Source organism: Maniola jurtina, chromosome 18, assembly GCF_905333055.1.
Source record: "Maniola jurtina chromosome 18, ilManJurt1.1, whole genome shotgun sequence".
NCBI lineage: Eukaryota > Metazoa > Arthropoda > Insecta > Lepidoptera > Nymphalidae > Maniola > Maniola jurtina.
The window spans coordinates 12,534,415-12,551,408 of NC_060046.1; the positions used below are offsets into that span (position 1 = coordinate 12,534,415).

At 36.2% G+C, this 16,994-nt stretch overlaps 1 protein-coding gene across 1 annotated transcript in view; it reads left to right on the forward strand.

The window, feature by feature from the left end:
* LOC123874647 (microtubule-associated protein futsch-like) overlaps positions 1–16,994 on the forward strand; it is a 196,887-nt gene that overhangs the window by 31,103 nt on the left and 148,790 nt on the right. The window lies entirely within an intron of this gene.

Here is a 16,994-nt window from a genome sequence, read left to right on the forward strand (position 1 = left end):
CGCAGAAACTCGATTGAAACTAACACTAAATTACAACGAACGCCATACAGTGTTGTAACTTGTAAGTGACGGTCTAAAGTATGACCTATCTGATCATTAAGTTTTACTTTTACCTAAATATCTAAAGGTCATTTAAGACTAATAGGCAAATCGTCTGTGACTTGCATCCATTGCTGATTTCACGTCCATAAAATTTCCGACGTAAAGTGTTGTAAGTGTAGATTTTTGCACACTTCACAAGTGCAGACAAATTGACGGCTTCGCAGAACTCGATTGAAACCGACACTAAATAAATATGAGGTTAAGTGTTTCAGTTATATAAATATTTAATATTCATTTTGCGGTAGGTCAAATCGTTCGACTGTAGTGACAATCGATTTATGTATTCAATTAAATAAAACTTGTTCGTGGTGGGAATTCATATTGGAATTGAAAAAAATGTTATTTTTTGCTTGTTCGAATAGTTTGTAAGCATGGAACGTGTATTTTTTGTAGAAAGTAGTCGAACATGATAGGCTTATCAAGGGACATTTTAGTTACGATTGCTTTGTTAACTCACGCACGGGTCTTCCATTCTGAGACCCGTGCTCAAATATAAATCATACATAAAGTATTTACTAGTTACGAAAATGCTCTTAAAGTCCATACATACACAAATTACTTTTTAAATAATATTTCATAAACAGTGAATGTACACACACAAACATAAATTGCAATTACCTAAAGTTAGGACCAATTTATGGTGCGAAAACTTTATAGTTTGAGGGAGCGTACCACGTATAATTGGAGGGGAAAGGGGAATATTAGTCAGCATAATAAACTTGGCTAATATTCCTTTTCAAAAAAAGAAAAGTAAGTTTTTTTTCGAAAATAAACTCTCTGAACCTATGCAGTGCGTAAAAAGATTTGGCTGAATTTTGGGTCAGATTGGACATCAGCTAGTTTTAGCATAAATTCTTAGTCCCGGTATTAAAATGGTCTGTTTAATATTCTGAGCCCTTATTCGACAGGCTATATCTAATATTTATGGGCTCTAAGCCCCACTAAGCCCAGATTTAATGGGTCATCGTAAATCTGGTTCTGAATTAGCGAAATGGCTTCAAAACGCAAAGTAGATGAGCTGTATATGACGGCCATTATTGATTAGGGTCTTCGCACGTTTCCCTTAGAGATGGGCGATTTCATAGGTAGCGTGTGAAAAATCATTTGAAAAGCCTTTTCATATGTAACACTTGCTATCTTACTTAAAGTAGCCTGTGAAAAATCATGAAGTAAAATATTACAGAGTTTAAATTATCATTTGATTCCGTTTAATTTTATAAATTTCGCAGGCGCACGGTTATCAACCCGAGCTAAAGGGCGAGCGAGCGAGAACACTCACGTCGCTGCGTGTTTGAAAGAGAACGGCATAATATAGTTCAATTATGTAGAAAACAATCGTTTGCTACGTTTTACGAAAAGCGAATTTTTGCACATAAAATCATTACTGCGAAAACTCATTGTGATCATAATTCTTTAGTTAATAAAAATGTAGCAAACGATTGTAAGTGGGAAAATTGAAAAATCACTTTTCGTGAAAAAATCGCCTGTGACGAAAAATAATTTTTTCACGAAATGAAATTTAAAATTAGCAATCATGCCCATCGCTAGTTTCCCTGTCATTCGTAATGGCCCAGATAATGGGCCGTTTTATGTCTCAGCACGTCCCGAATGGGCCATCTGGGCCTTGTTTATGGGCCCTGTGGATCCGTGACCTAAGGGACGGTTAATATCCTATGTTGGCACTTGGCTTATCATTCAGGATTTGGGTCGCCGTAATACCTAAGCACTAATATGACGGGTCAACCCTCCTTTTTGTGTCAAAATTCATCCAAAAGCTTTTCGACATTTACATGCATAGTGACAGTAAAATACTGTGTCGATTTGACGCGATACATACACAAAAACCAACCATATTTGCTGTTATCCGATAAAACAGACATAGTGTCTAGTACAACGTGCAGCTTGCGACATACCTCTGTCTATAGATTTGTCTTTCAGCGGATTATAACAAAGTAAGCCAATGACATCCTTATATAATATCATGGACTTTCATAAAGTAGCACTTGCTTCTATGCAATATATGGGTACAAACGAAAATAACATTACAGATATACTTACATCCTTATATTTCGTCTTTTATTTTGAATTTGCATACCTATTAAATTTGTCAAACTTGATTGTTGTCATACACAGACAGATAATATGTGGGAGACAATCACACAATTTTTATGTATTTATTTAAACATCTTTATTGCTTAGTACTACCACAAGAGTACTGGGTATTGATACAGTTACATCACTGAATTAATATATACCTGGTTATAATATATTATTGACAAATAAAGATTATTACAATATTTGAATTGATCACTTGATCAGTTAGACTGGCAGAGTTGGCTGTTGTGGTAAGTCTTGAACTTATAGAACGATCACGTCAGTCTATGCTCTAAAGTCAAACAGATAATGTGAAAAGATTTGCGTTTCAATTTTAGATAAGACACAATCTCGGTGATATTTTGAGTTTACGAAAATTGTGTTTGCAAATATTTCCTGATTATCTGGCATTATAAGTTTTTTGCTTTGTCGTTATTCAGAAGTTATTAAGATTACGGTTTCTTGGTGATTTGGAAAATACGTGCTTTAGTAGGTATTTCTGTTGTCTTAATGCCAAATTAAATTGTTTATCTTAAAAATTGTAAAGTAATAAGTAGTGTTGGATTTGGAGTAGCTCGCTGGATCGCTAAAGAACTTGAAGCACACAAACAAACATAGCGATTGATTAAAAGCTATAACTTCAAAAAGTACTTATTCGATTATTTCCTTTATCGGATTGTTTCCTTTATTTGTGCTTTAGACCTACAAACCTTTCATGATTCTAGGTCAATGGGAAGTACCCTATAGGTTTTTTGACAGACGGACAGACAGTCAAGCAACAAAGAGATTCCACTCCATCAGCCTGTATGCGTCCATGTTGGACATAGGCCTTTCCAAGAGCGCGCCACCAAACACGGTTCTCCGCCTTCCTCATCCACCCGCTCCCCGCAACCTTCTTCAGGTCACCGGTCCAACGGGCTGGAGGTCGTCCCGCACTGCGCTTACCGGTACGCGGTTTCCACTCCAGAACACGTCTGCCCCATCGGCCGTCGGATAGGGATAATCCACAAATATAAGACACGACAAAGGATAGAATTTTCCAGACACTTCTAAATTGGCAGGACGCAGCGTCGCCGTCTCGCCAATCGATTTTCCAGCGAAGACAAGCTCGCCGCCAAATATGCCAAATACCTATTTGCACTTATTTACTAGAAAGTTCGAAATTCTTGAAATAAGACTGCAGTGTTGCATAACAGACGTGCGGAATGCCTTTGTGAATCCTGACTGCAATGTATAACAAATACCTACCCACACCTACCTATTTTCAAAAAAAATTCAAAATTCAAAATGTTTTTATTCAATTAAACTTTTACAAGTGCTTTGAATCGTCAAAAAATCTACCATTGGTTCGGAATGCCGTTCCTACCGCGAAGAACCAGCAAGAAACTCGGCGGTTGCTCTTTTCAAGTACTTATTCAATTTACAATAATATGCCATACTGTATACAAGCAATTGCAGCGCCGTGTATTGTCTGTTTCAAAGTAGGTAGGAACCTACTCTTCTTCTTTCAGCGTCATGTTCTTCCATTTTCCTCTGTTTCCTGCCGCGTGGATTGCATCACACATCATCACGGACATGTTTTCAAAAAACATTCGAAATTCAAATCGAAAACATAATAGTTTCGTTTGTGATTGGTTGGTGCCTCAAAATGGATAACGCCCATTGGGATTTTTGTCTCTGTCATTTGTATTGGATTACGTAACAGAGAAAGCGCTATACTAACTTCTTTCCGTGGGTAGAGTGATAGTAATAGAAGAGAAACGAAATCTAAAATTTAGTTTCTAAAAGCCTAAAGTTAGATATAAATCAGATTTTCCTTCAAGCTTGTGTCCACAAAACCTTTGGCAATAAAGAAAATATTATTTAGCTTCAGGCTCAAAAGGAAATGGGAAAGCAAGTTTTGGCTTCGGGGATAGTAATATAATATTTCTATCAATTGAGTAAATAGACTGGTCAGTCTTAATATTTGAGTCCAGTCCTATTTTCGAAATGTTTGTTCATGCTATATCCATACTTACATTATAAATGTGATAGTGTGTCTATCTGTCTGTCTCTCTGCTAACTTTTAATGGCCAAATAGGTTACTTTGCATCCCGGGGATAAATATAAGCTACTTTTATCCCGGAAAAACAAAAAGTTCATGAAAGGTAGTTTGCGTCCCGAAAATTTGCATACTTAGACAATTTTTTATTTTGGAAAATTATAGAGTTCCCACGGGATTTTTAAGAAAAAGACCGACTTTCAACAAAATGACCTCACTGAGATCTGGTATAATTATAAATGCAAAAGTGTGTCAGTCTGTCTGTTATGATATTTCATGGCTCATCCGTTTGACCAATTTTGACGAAAGGAACTGATAATATGGACTGATAACCTGAAGATGGACATAGGATACCAAAGTACTTACTTTTTGTCTTGGAAAATCAAAGAGTTCCCACGGAAATATTGAAAAATTAAATCTAAGCGTGGACACCATTTAGCATTCACCTACTTACTACCTAGCTGTTATAAACTCAAAAAAAAATCTCTCAACACTTAATCACCACTTTAGCTTATAGCTCTTGTATTCTCTCTATTTATATTAAAAAGAGCTCTCGAGTAGTTTCACCGAGATTCAAGCCGAGTAAGCAATTCCTGGGATCTAGATAAACCCTAGACATCGCCGAGAGCTTTTTCTGTATCGATCTGTTTGCCAGACGCGAGGCGCCACGGCCAGGGACCGTTTATACGATGTCGTAAACTGCGACGACATTGCTTACATAAGAATACTCTGTAGATCGTACTTTTTTAGGGTTCCGTACCTCAAAAGGAAAAACGGATAGAGGATCACTTTGTTGTCTGTCTGTCTGTAAAAAAAAATTAAAATGTGTTTCAATTTTCAAAGTAAGATATCTATACCAAGTGGGGTATCATATGAAAGGGCTTTACCTGTACATTCTAAAACAGATTTTTAATTATTTTTAAGCGTAATAGTTTTTGATTTCTAGTGCAAAAAAACGTCGGAAAAAATACCCGAGGATGGAACCCTCGGTGCGCGAGTCTGACTCGCACTTGGACTGTTTTTCTTTTAAAGCTCTATATCCATGTTTTCAGCAGGAGTTTATTCGTAGAGTGCTACATACAAACGTTATCTAGTTCTGATTTGAATATTGACCAATCAAACTCTTTGAATTTTTGTAGACACATTTTAAGATAGAATATCGGTGTCTGTGATTTGCCGATTTTCGAATTTTCCATCAAAAATGAAGAGATACGTGTTTGAAAAACCCCTGTTTTACCCCCTTAGGGTTGAATTTTAAAAATCTTTTCTTAGCGGATGTCTACGTCATAATAGCTATGAGCCATCCGTCCAGTAGTTTGAGCTGTGCGTTGATAGATCAGTCATTCAGTCAGTTATATTTGCCATCCATTTTCCAACTTATCTATGACATAATATACAAGAAACAAGCAAGCAACTATCGGAATGGCCAATATATCAAGTTTTTGGGAAGGCCCCAATAAATAATTTATGACTCATAGAGTTTTATTAGGGATGCGATAAATCTTGATTCCTATCGACAAAATGGCGATATCTTTGTCAAATCAGGGAAGCGTACAAAGTACCTAATAATGCTGTTAGTTTTTCATGATCACCTAGTAGTTAGGTACTTCCGCTGAAAAATGTATCTTATACTTATCTAGCTATACCTACCTACTATAAAGATATACTTTGAAAAATTTAAAATTATCCTGCACTTTGATTAAAATTGATCCACTAGAACCCGAGATAGCTCGAATTCCATAAGAAAAACCATAAAAAATCCATTAAAAATGGTTTTTTAGGGTTCCGTACCTCTAAAGGAAAAGTAACCCTTATAGAATCATTTTGTTATCTGTCATGTCTGTCAAGAAATCTATAGGGTACTTCCCGTTGACCTAGAATCATGAAAACCATACGACCTTGTGCTATAAGACCTACCTGGTCTCATAGCACTAGTAAAGAGAAAAATCACGTGGCTACATCACGAAAAAAAAATAATTAAATGTGTTCGTGAACAAATAATAATTAATTAGTATTTTAGTAAAAATGAAATTACTAAATCAAGAGGGGTATCACATGAAATAACTTTACCTTTACATTCTAATACAACTTTTATTTATTTTTATGCGTAATAGTTTTTCATTTAGCATGCAAAATGTTGAAAGATACGACTGTATTACGGAACCCTCGTTGCGCGAATCTGACTCGCGCAACGAGGCCGGCTTTAAGGATTTTATTTTACCACTTTGTCCGTGTGATAGATACATTATATTGTTTGCTCAAGCCAAATCACACCTTTTTAGTATTAGGGTCTCTAATTACTAAGCATTGACGGACATGGGTTTATACTTCATAGTTCATAAGGGACCACTTGTCGCCTACGGACCCCTAAAACGTTAAAGTTAACTGTAGAAACATTCCGACATAGTAAATATCGTAGCGTTGAATGCAAATAAAATTAACCGCGTCAACATAAATTGCAGGTTTTATCTGATTGTAGAACTAACGAGGGTTGAGTCATTTGCTATTTAAAGACTAACAGCATCTTCAATTAAGCAATTAACTGTCGTTAAATGGAAGGCTGTTGGCATAATTTTGCCTTTTAAACAGCGGGTTTGATAAATGGTATTATAACATGACAAAAATCGGTCAAGTGCGAGTGCGTTAGTTCAATGGCTTCTATTAACAGGGCTCTCTCCGTCACTCGTTTCCACTCGTTTCATACAATCGTAGTTCCAATTTCATTTGAATATTAAGCAACCAAAGTCCATGAAATTTTGCAGACATATTCTAGAAACTAATATCTGTGTCTGTGGTGTTTTAGATTTTTCTAAAAATATGTAGTTTTAAAATTACAGGGGCTCCAAGATTTGTATGAAAATTTTAAGACCGCGTAACTTTGAAACCGAATATTTTAACAGAAATCTGGAAAACCACAGACATAGATATTAGTTTCTAGAATATGTCTGCAAAATTTCATGGACTTTGGTTGCTTAATATTCAAATGAAATTGGAACTACGATTGTATGAAACGAGTGGAAACGAGTGACGGAGGAGCCCTCTTAAAGGTGATATCAAGTTATCACATCCAGTCAAACAAAACAATCATAGTCTGATGAAAATTAACTAACCATTTAGCCTGATCCTTAGCATGTCTAATTGTAAGTTCATTGACTCTTCTGACTAACACATTCCCTCATCCAGTACACAATACCAAGCTTATAATAGTTTTAATGTTTACTCCAAACAAAATTTCAATCGATAACTCGCAAAAAATCATCCGCGCCAAACTAAAAAATGTTTATCATCTCTTACATTCGATGGTAAAGGAAAATAATCTTTATTTGATTCGCTATACAGTCGATATCAGATTGTGTTTGAATATTTAAATTCGCAACAACATTTTCGCCAATTACCAATCGACTGACACTAGTATTAAGGTTCATTAAGTCACGTTTCGAAGCAAGGTCAGTATTAACAAACAATTGATTGTTTTATTTAGGGTTCCGTAATCAAAATGATAAAGGAACCCTTATAGTATTACTACGTTGCCCACCTATCTGTCAAAATCCTTTTTCTCAAGAATGTGTAGTAAAATCAAGCTTCTAAGTAAACACAATTAAAAACATTTATGCTGTAGGTACTAGTTAAAAATCCTGTGGGAACTATTTTATTGCCTGGGATAAAAATCAGCCTATGCCACTCTCAACCAAAAAATTTAAACGTATCCTTCCAAGGTACGGGACCTTCGGTGCGCGAGTTCGAATCGCACTTGGCCTATTTATTTGAGTGTGAAAGAAGGCTTTGTATTTATAGTATGGTCTTTATTTGGATCGATAATGACGACAGCTCTACATTGCAATTTGTATGAGTTGTATTCGTAATTCATATTACCACGACTATATTTTTATGAGCGTGACACTCATAACCCTTAATGTCATCATCATCCCGACCCATCGCCGGCCCACTACTGAGTACGGGTTTCCTCTCAGAATGGGTTTAGACCAGAGTCCACCAAGCTTTGAGTCCACCATGTGCGGTTTGTCAAATTTCACACGTCTTTGAAATATTAATCAAGGAGAATTTTCAGGCACGCAGGTTTTACGATGTTTTCCTTCACGGTTAAAGCAAGTGATATTTAAGTGCATAAAAAACACATATAGCTTCGAAAAGCTTGATGAAAATGAGCGCCTTTTTTAGGATTCCTTATAGGACTGTGTTGTCTGTCTGTCCGTGCGTCTGTCCGTCTGTCTGTCGCGTCGTAACCCTTCGTGTGTGAGTCTGACTCGCACTTGTACCGGATTTTTGTTAATGGAACCTCTTAGGATACCCAACGTTCCTTCCTTCCCTCCTCCATCACCATTCTACCAAAGAACTTCTATCCTTTATGGCTGACATCCAATCTACTCGCACGAAACGTTCTTGCTCAAAGTTTTCGCTAAGATTAGGAACTAAAATAAAACTAAAGACAATTTTAAATTTAAACACACTCACACTTGCTTTTGAACCAGCAAAGTTTAATCTTTAGAAACAATTTAACTTCTGGCCAAGGTTGCGAGTTGCAACTGGCAGAACAGGTTTGCAGGGCACTTTTTACTGTCTGACTTTTAAAATGTTTGCCAAAGTTTAGGATTTAAATGCGAAGTCGATTATTCTTGCGAGAATTGAGTTTATTTCCTTCTAAAACTGTCGTAGCCTGTTTGTTAAATTAAAATGCCGGGTTAAAGGTCATAGCACACTTAAACGACTCCGCTCCCACCCCGCAAAAAGAATAAAGTTCAAATATAGGCTTTAAATATTGCTCTTTAGATATATTTTACATTGGCATCATAAATTAGCAGACAGCTCGCTGTCAGCGAGCTGACCGCCGTCAGACTGCTCGGTAGTTGACGCCTCGCAGGCCGCACGTTGTAGGCGAGCGGTCGGCGCGGTGCCCGCGCGCTTACTGCTAGCGGTCGCCGCGGAGTGCGGGGTTCTTCTTTATGTCTTTTTCAATAAATGATAATATGTAATCAAATAAATACCGATTCATATGAAAGTAAATGTAGAATTTTTCTTCGTCATCTAATATGTGTCTCTGGATGTGCCAAAATTCTCCTTCTGCATGTCTTGCTTTCAGCATTTTATGCACCATGTCTGTTATTTCTTGCGCTTCTCTCTGCTGCAATAGCAATTATTGCTATTGCAGCAGAAACCGATCGTGAACTGCGTCTATCGCGAAAGGCGAGAGCGGTCGGCGGGTGGACAGCTGGCTGTCTGCTAGCTGTCGCCGCGTCGACTGCTAGGGGCCTGCTAGCTGTCGCCGCGTGGACTGCGAGCAGTCGTCTTAGTTTAAGGCGGTGTTGGGTGGGAGCGGTGTTGGAGCAGAGTCGTTTAAATGTGCTATGACCTTAAAAAACTAGAACACTTAAAATAGTAGGCAGGTTTAAAGGTTTTATGTATGTCGTTGTGGAAAATAACGCTTTTTTGCAGGTTGTTTTGGGTACACCGACTAGGTCTATAAAGATCATATTAATTTCATATTCTTTTTAGAATACGTGTTAGGACGTACTTTTTTCTTGATTAATGTTTTAGAGGTTGCCCACGAGTTCAGCCGCATGGATTCAGGTTTTAAAAATCCCATTGGAATTGGAACATAGGCACTCTTTGATTTACCGGGATAAATGTAGTCTGTGACATTTTCCAGGTCTTAAACTATGTATATCCATGCAAAATACTTACAACGCAGATACGTTGTTCAAGGACAACCAACAGACACACACATTTTCGCATTACTTATAATTACATAACATTATTATTACGTTTTAGTAACAAATATTAATGTAATTTTGCATGCAGATAACAGACAAAAATAACAATGAAATAAAAGCATAGATGAGAAACATGCCAATCAATCAATGCATAGTAAATAGTGATACAAGTCACAACACGAAGCTAATCAATTGAAAAAAAAAAGAATAATTCAATTGAAATTTTATGCAGGAAAGTCCGCAGGCGCCGCTGAGTCAACCAATGACTCATGGTTTACGCGGCCAGTTTCACTTGGCCTTCCCTGCCCCTCTCAACACTTAAGCTTAACCTTTTAATGTTGGCAATGAATTGGTTGTCAGAGCTCTTGTATGACTGGTCACGTCTCACGCACGTCTGGGTCGCCATGACCTCCCATGGATCACGACACTTTATAACGTTTATGTCAATATTGTGGTCTATTTCTGTCACTTTTATTGACGTAATAGGAATATTAATAGGGTCATTTTTAACCCCCGACCCAAAAAGAGGGATGTTATAAGTTTGACGTGTGTATCTGTGTATCTGTCTATGGCATCGTAGCTCGTAAACTAATGAACCGATTTTAATTTAGTTTTTTTTGTTTGAAAGGTGGGTTGATCGAGAGTGTTATCCAAGAAAATTGGTTCAGCCGTTTGAAAGCTATCAGCTCTTTTCTAGTTACTGTAACCTTCAATTGTCGGGGGTGTCATAAATTTTTAATTCACACTTGTTTATGTTATTTTCTTACATCACACTAATTTTATAAAGGCGAAAGTTTGTGTGTATGTTTGTTACTCTTTCACGCAAAAACTACTTGACGGATTTGGTGAAATTTAGAATGGAGATAAATAATATCCTGGATTAGCACATAGGCTACTTTTTATCCCAGAAAATCAAAGAAATTTCTGAAAAATCTACATCCACGCGAACGAAGTCGCGGGCATCAGCTAGTAATATATAGCTCGTATACTAACAGTTACGTGTGACTTTATTAGCGCTTTGGAAGGTTGAGAAATAAGTAGCTCCTTCAACTACTTTTAGATTCGCTGAACTAAAACATAGTTAAATCAGTTTTAAAGTCTGATTCTTAAAACCTTTAACAATGCCATATAAGTTAAATAATCCATATTGATATTATAAGTGCGAATTGGCTTACAATATGTGCTAAGTGATATTTTTTATGTCGAAAAAATCAAATAGAAATAAGCCATGTCCCAACTTTTCTGAAGTTAGTCAGCTATATGTGAAAATACCAAACACTTTAACTACAAAATAAGTCAACAAAATGAGTTAAGTAAATCTGCTTATTCAAAATTGGATCCTCAGCCTCAGAATCTAAAATTAATACCTGTAGCACAGCTAAGCGTGGCAGCAAATGCAAAATTGTTGAAATTCCCGAAAGTCGATCATTCCACAAAGTTTTCCGTCAACTCATTAGCATGTTAAAGCTTCTTCGAATAGTTTCAAGCTTAAAACGGTAAGGAATAGTTGCAGTTTTGGAAATTGGTGCAAAGATATGAAAAGTTTAGGCTCATTCCGCTCTACAATTGTGTTCTGTCAGGGAAATTTGGGAATTACAGTTTGCCAAAGTATCTGATAGTATTCGTAGGATGTTTAGTCACTAGCCATAATCGAAGCCTCCACGAGACTATAACATTGGATATCAATGTCAAATTCAACATCATTATCAACATTTCTCAGGCTCATACTGACCCAAAATTAGGCCACAAAACGAATATAACTTCGAAAAGCCTCCAGATCTAAATAGGAGATCGTAATATTAACTCAAGCTTCTGTATAATTAACCATTACAGATTTAGATGAAACTAGCTGATACCCGCGATTTCGTTCGCGTGGATGTAGGTTTTTTAAAATCACGTGGGAACTCTTTGATTTTCCGGGATAAAAAATAACCTATGTGCTAATCCAGGGTATAGTCTATCTAGATTCTTAATTTCAGCGCAATCCATCCAGTAGTTTTTGCGTGAAGGAGTAACAAACATACACACATACACACACATACACACAAACTTTCGCCTTTATAATATTAGTGTGATGTGATCATTACAGATTTAGATGAAATAATTTCTTGCGCGTCTTAAATTTGCACATTATTGTCTATCTTAGTCTGGAAACAAAATCATTTTTATTGAAAACTCAATTAAATAATTTAAAGCATATCTATTTGATCGAATAGCTTAGTTTCTTCTATTAACTTGAGTCTCGATTACACAATTCAAACAATTCGAACCCTAAATATAACATATCACTTGTAAAATCGTCACATCAATTAAAACTCCAGGAAGGTCGTCAAAAGAGGTTTACCGGATGTTACGTCATCTATAACGATAAACAATGCCGTGCCAAAACCGCACGCGTTTAATACAAGCAATAAAACTCAAAAAGGCCCGAGTTATGATGGACTGATTGAAGCCCATAATAGTGAGGTCAATGAGATAATGCAGTGCACAAGTGTAAATTAAAAATTTTCAACACCCCCGACAAATCATTTTCAAATAAATAATTATGTATATCTAGGCAACGTCCATCTTGACAGCTTGACATTTGTCAATTGACACTTGAATATTATGAACCTAAGGGTTATCTAACCTTCTTTTCTACAAGAAAACTAGAAAAGAGCTGATAACTCTTAAACGGCTGAACCAATTTTTTTAGATTATAGCTAAGAACACTCTCGATCAAGCCATTTTTCAAACAAAAAAATCTAAATTTAAATCGGTTCATTCGTTTAGGCGCTACGATGCCACAGACAGATACACAGATACACAGATACACAGATACACACGTCAAACTTATAACACCCCTCTTTTTGGGTCGGGGGTTAAAAACTCAAAAAGGCCCGAGTTATGATGGACTGATTGAAGCCCTTAATAGTGGGGTCAATGAGATAATGCAGTGCAAAATAACATCACTCGACCGGTTTGGGGACATTGAAAAAGACGGTTACGTAAGTGAGATCGAGTATCTTGCGGCTGAGTGGGACAATTGCACGAGATTACTTTCATCGGATGTATATATTATGATGAGACGCCTACACGATGGCTAGAAGATTTCATGTTATACTGTTCCGTTGATGATTACACTGAATATATTGTATCTTACACTGTTTGAAAAAGAGTAGATGAGGCTGAGAAATGAGATTGAGATCTTCAAAGCGTACTTTGACTTAGTTCAGACTTAGGGCGTCTTTAGGCGCCGCACGGAGGCAACGCGGCAATTTGTAAATCAATATAATATGTAATTACGATCGATGAACTGATGCGCTGCAGACCCGTGTTTTTATTTATATAGATTTACATATGAAACGAGCATGAGATTTTTATTTATAATTTCATAAAAAAATTGTTCTCATACAAGAAGTTTTGGAATTCAAATAGCAGTCATAAATCCTACTACTCCCTAATTTTTTATTTCACCAGCCTATAAACAAATGTTATCTCTTACATAAAAAAATAATGAAATCGTATTTAGAACAAGAGGCAATTATGTAAAAAAAAAATATTTATTCTGTACATGTATGCAATTATACGATTGAATGAATTCGATACGCTACAAATTGGTATTGCGTAGACTTTTTCCAAGAAAGTTCACGTCACGGATGGTCGCATACAACTTTGATGTTTGATATCCAAGAAAAAGTCCGTAATTCAATTTCCAAAGTATTCGAAACGTTACCTACATTAAAATTCATGAATCCTTTGTTCTCGGTGAAAGAAATTAATTGTCTTTTGTTTTGCCTTTCCATTCTTTAATCTATATCTTCACTAGCGACCATTTTTATCCAGAGTATTTTCTTCTCAATTTTTATTACTGATTTCGCTTGGATTTTTACGTCCTTTCTTTGTGGCATGATGAATCTATGTACTTCGTTTCAAGTTTTTAGGTCATTTGTGTTAGGGAGTATAGCTTATCTTTTTTCAATTTTGGCAGTTACAGTATTACAGTTCTAAGTATTTTTTGCTATTTGGTTATGATTTATTGTTCTTCTTATGCCGTTACCTCATTAGCTCTAGGGAGTTGTAGCATATTTGCGGTCAATTAAGATATTCGCTTTTTCTTGTTCTGGCAACGTTTCAGTATTTAACCATTATTTAGCTATGCCTTGATTATTAGGAGTTTATTTGTAGAGCATTCCAAATAAAAGTTGTATTGTTCCCTTTTGAATAAGATTAGCAAATCAAACTCAATGAAATTTTGTAAACGCGTTCTGTGTTTGTGGTTTTCCGTGAAAATATGTAGTTAATATTCAAATGAGAACCAAACTGCGTTTGTACGGGGAGTGCTGTGGAGCGCTTTAAGGAAACTTCTCTTAATAGATTTTACCTATGTGTTACAAGTTTCATAATATGAAGCATATGTGACTGACTTCTTGGATGTATAATTTTCTCTCTTCATCTTCTTTTCTAAAACTAGTGAAAAATATTTCCAATTCCTTCAGAAATCTTCATTGTTTTTGCTTAGTAGGTACCTAATAATTTTTCAAACATTAATAACGCGTTGAAAACGTTCGCAAGAACGCAAAGTCCAGCAGTAAATTATCCTTATATGCAAGCGTAACATCTCATTTTAGATCCCCCAGCCTACTCACCAGACAAGCTCGTGTGACGCATGTAAGCGTTGGGCTGTCGCAAATCTAATTTTGCACCGAGAGATGCAAATTGTTCCATTTCTGTTCGCCACGCTGCCACCACGCTGGCTGTGACACAAGGACAGGCCTTGTAAGCTAAATTGCTTGAGAAAGTTTTGCTTCACTGCATATTGTGTCATTTCATATTAAAATTACATGTACGGGGAACAGATTTCCTTTTTAGGGTTCCGTAGGAACCTTTATAGGATCACTTTGTTGTTTGTCCGTCGGTCGTGTCCTTCAAGAAAAATTAATTACTTGCCAGCGAGGTGGACTATGATACAAACTTGTTAGGTGTTTCTATATGTGTCTATGTGTGTATTGCTACCCTGAAAAATCCTATTTTAATAACCCCCGACCCAAAAAGAGGGGTGTTATAAGTTTGACGTGTGTATCTGTGTATCTGTGTATCTGTGTGTCTGTGTATCTGTGTATCTGTGTATCTGTGTATCTGTGTATCTGTGTATCTGTGTATCTGTGTATCTGTCTGTGGCATCGTAGCGCCTAAACGAATGAACCGATTTTAATTTAGTTTTTTTTGTTTGAAAGATGGCTTGATCGAGAGTGTTCTTAGCTATAATCTAAAAAAATTGGTTCAGCCGTTTAAGAGTTATCAGCTCTTTTCTAGTTATCTTGTAGAAAAGAAGGTTAGATAACCGTTAGGTTCATAATATTATGTCAATTGACAAATGTCAAGCTGTCAAGATGGACGTTGCCTAAATACATAATTATTTATTTGAAAATGATGTTTTGGAAAACTCAGATACTTTGGATCGTCGGGGGTGTTATAAATTTTTAATTTACACTTGTAATCTGAGTGATTGAGAATTTTATCTCAAAGTAAAAGTGAAAGTTAACAGGGCTCTCTCCATCACTCGTTTCATACAATCGTAGTTCCAATTTCATTTGAATATCAAGCGACCAAAGTCCATGAAATTTTGCAGACATATTCTAGAAACTAATATCTGTGTCTGTGGTGTTTTAGATTTTTCTAAAAATATGTAGTTTTAAAATTACAGGGGCTCAAAGATTTGTATGAAAATTTTTAAGACCGCGTAACTTTGAAACCGAATATTCCGACCGAGAGAGCCCTCTTAACTAAAAAGAAAACTAGATTGTACAAAAGTCTGCAAATAACATATGACTGACATGACATATAAAGTTTGCAGTCAAGCGCATGACTTTTCTATCTTGATTCTTCACCCTACCTTGACTCGTAGACAGCATGTAAAGAAAATGTAATTTACTAAAGCCTACATACAGTTCTTCAAGCAACAAGGCTGTTGGTGACACGAGGAGACGATTGTATGTAATGATATTTGCGATCTTGTCGTCATTGTTCGGTTTATGAGTCGTCACGGCCTCGAGTGACGTTCCCGTATGAATGTGTGTGACGTCTTAGATATTACGGCTCTTGGTGGCTCTATATCAAATGGATTAGTTTATTCCGGTGTGCTGGCTTTGTTGTCAAATCTCTATGCATCAGTTGATGAACCTGCACTTTAGTTCAATTGCTTTAAACGAAGGAAAACATCGTGAGAAAATCTGCACGCTCCAGAATTTATTTTTTATAGTTACCCTTGCCGAGTTTCTTGCTGGTTCACTGGTTACAAACCAGTGGTAAATTATTTTGACGATTCAAAAGCACTTGTAAAAGTTTACTTAAATAAAATATATTCTATTCTATTGTATTCTTGGCTGCAATCAGACCTGCTGGTAACTGATGATGCAGTCTAAGATGAAGTGCGCTTGCCTAGAAGATGTCAAAATATCATTTTATTTTTTTTGGGCTTACCTAATTATATGGACATCGAGTAAGAGTTGTGAAATTGAGACATTGGTTTTTTATATACTATTTGGAGATTTCCCCTAGTTGCAATAATATAAAGATACAGGGGCTTGCCATTTCGGTTTCCATACACAAACTCAAAATATCCTTTTTACAAAATGGAAAATTGGGTTTGATAGATTTGAAACTAACAGACTCAAAAATGCCAGTATCCTTTCCTTTTACTAAGTAAATTACTACATTGTAAGTTTCCGACGTCTTCTATTTGTTTTTGCTCTATCTTTTAGATTATCTGTAGTTGCTCTTTTATGTAACATAGTTTAGATTGAATCGGTACGTCTTATCTCTTCAACCTTTTTAGTATGTGGATAGTATCCGAGAGAATCCAATTTGTTACAAGGACGTAGATATTCTTTCCCCGAGTCAATAGTTACGTAGCTTTTATTTATTTATTTTCCCCGCACGTTGTGATATTAAATTTTATTTGAACTATCTCCGGAGACAGATTTTCGACGATATGCAGAAAAGTATACATAAGGAGAATGAATCTTACCGACTTACTTGATATAACA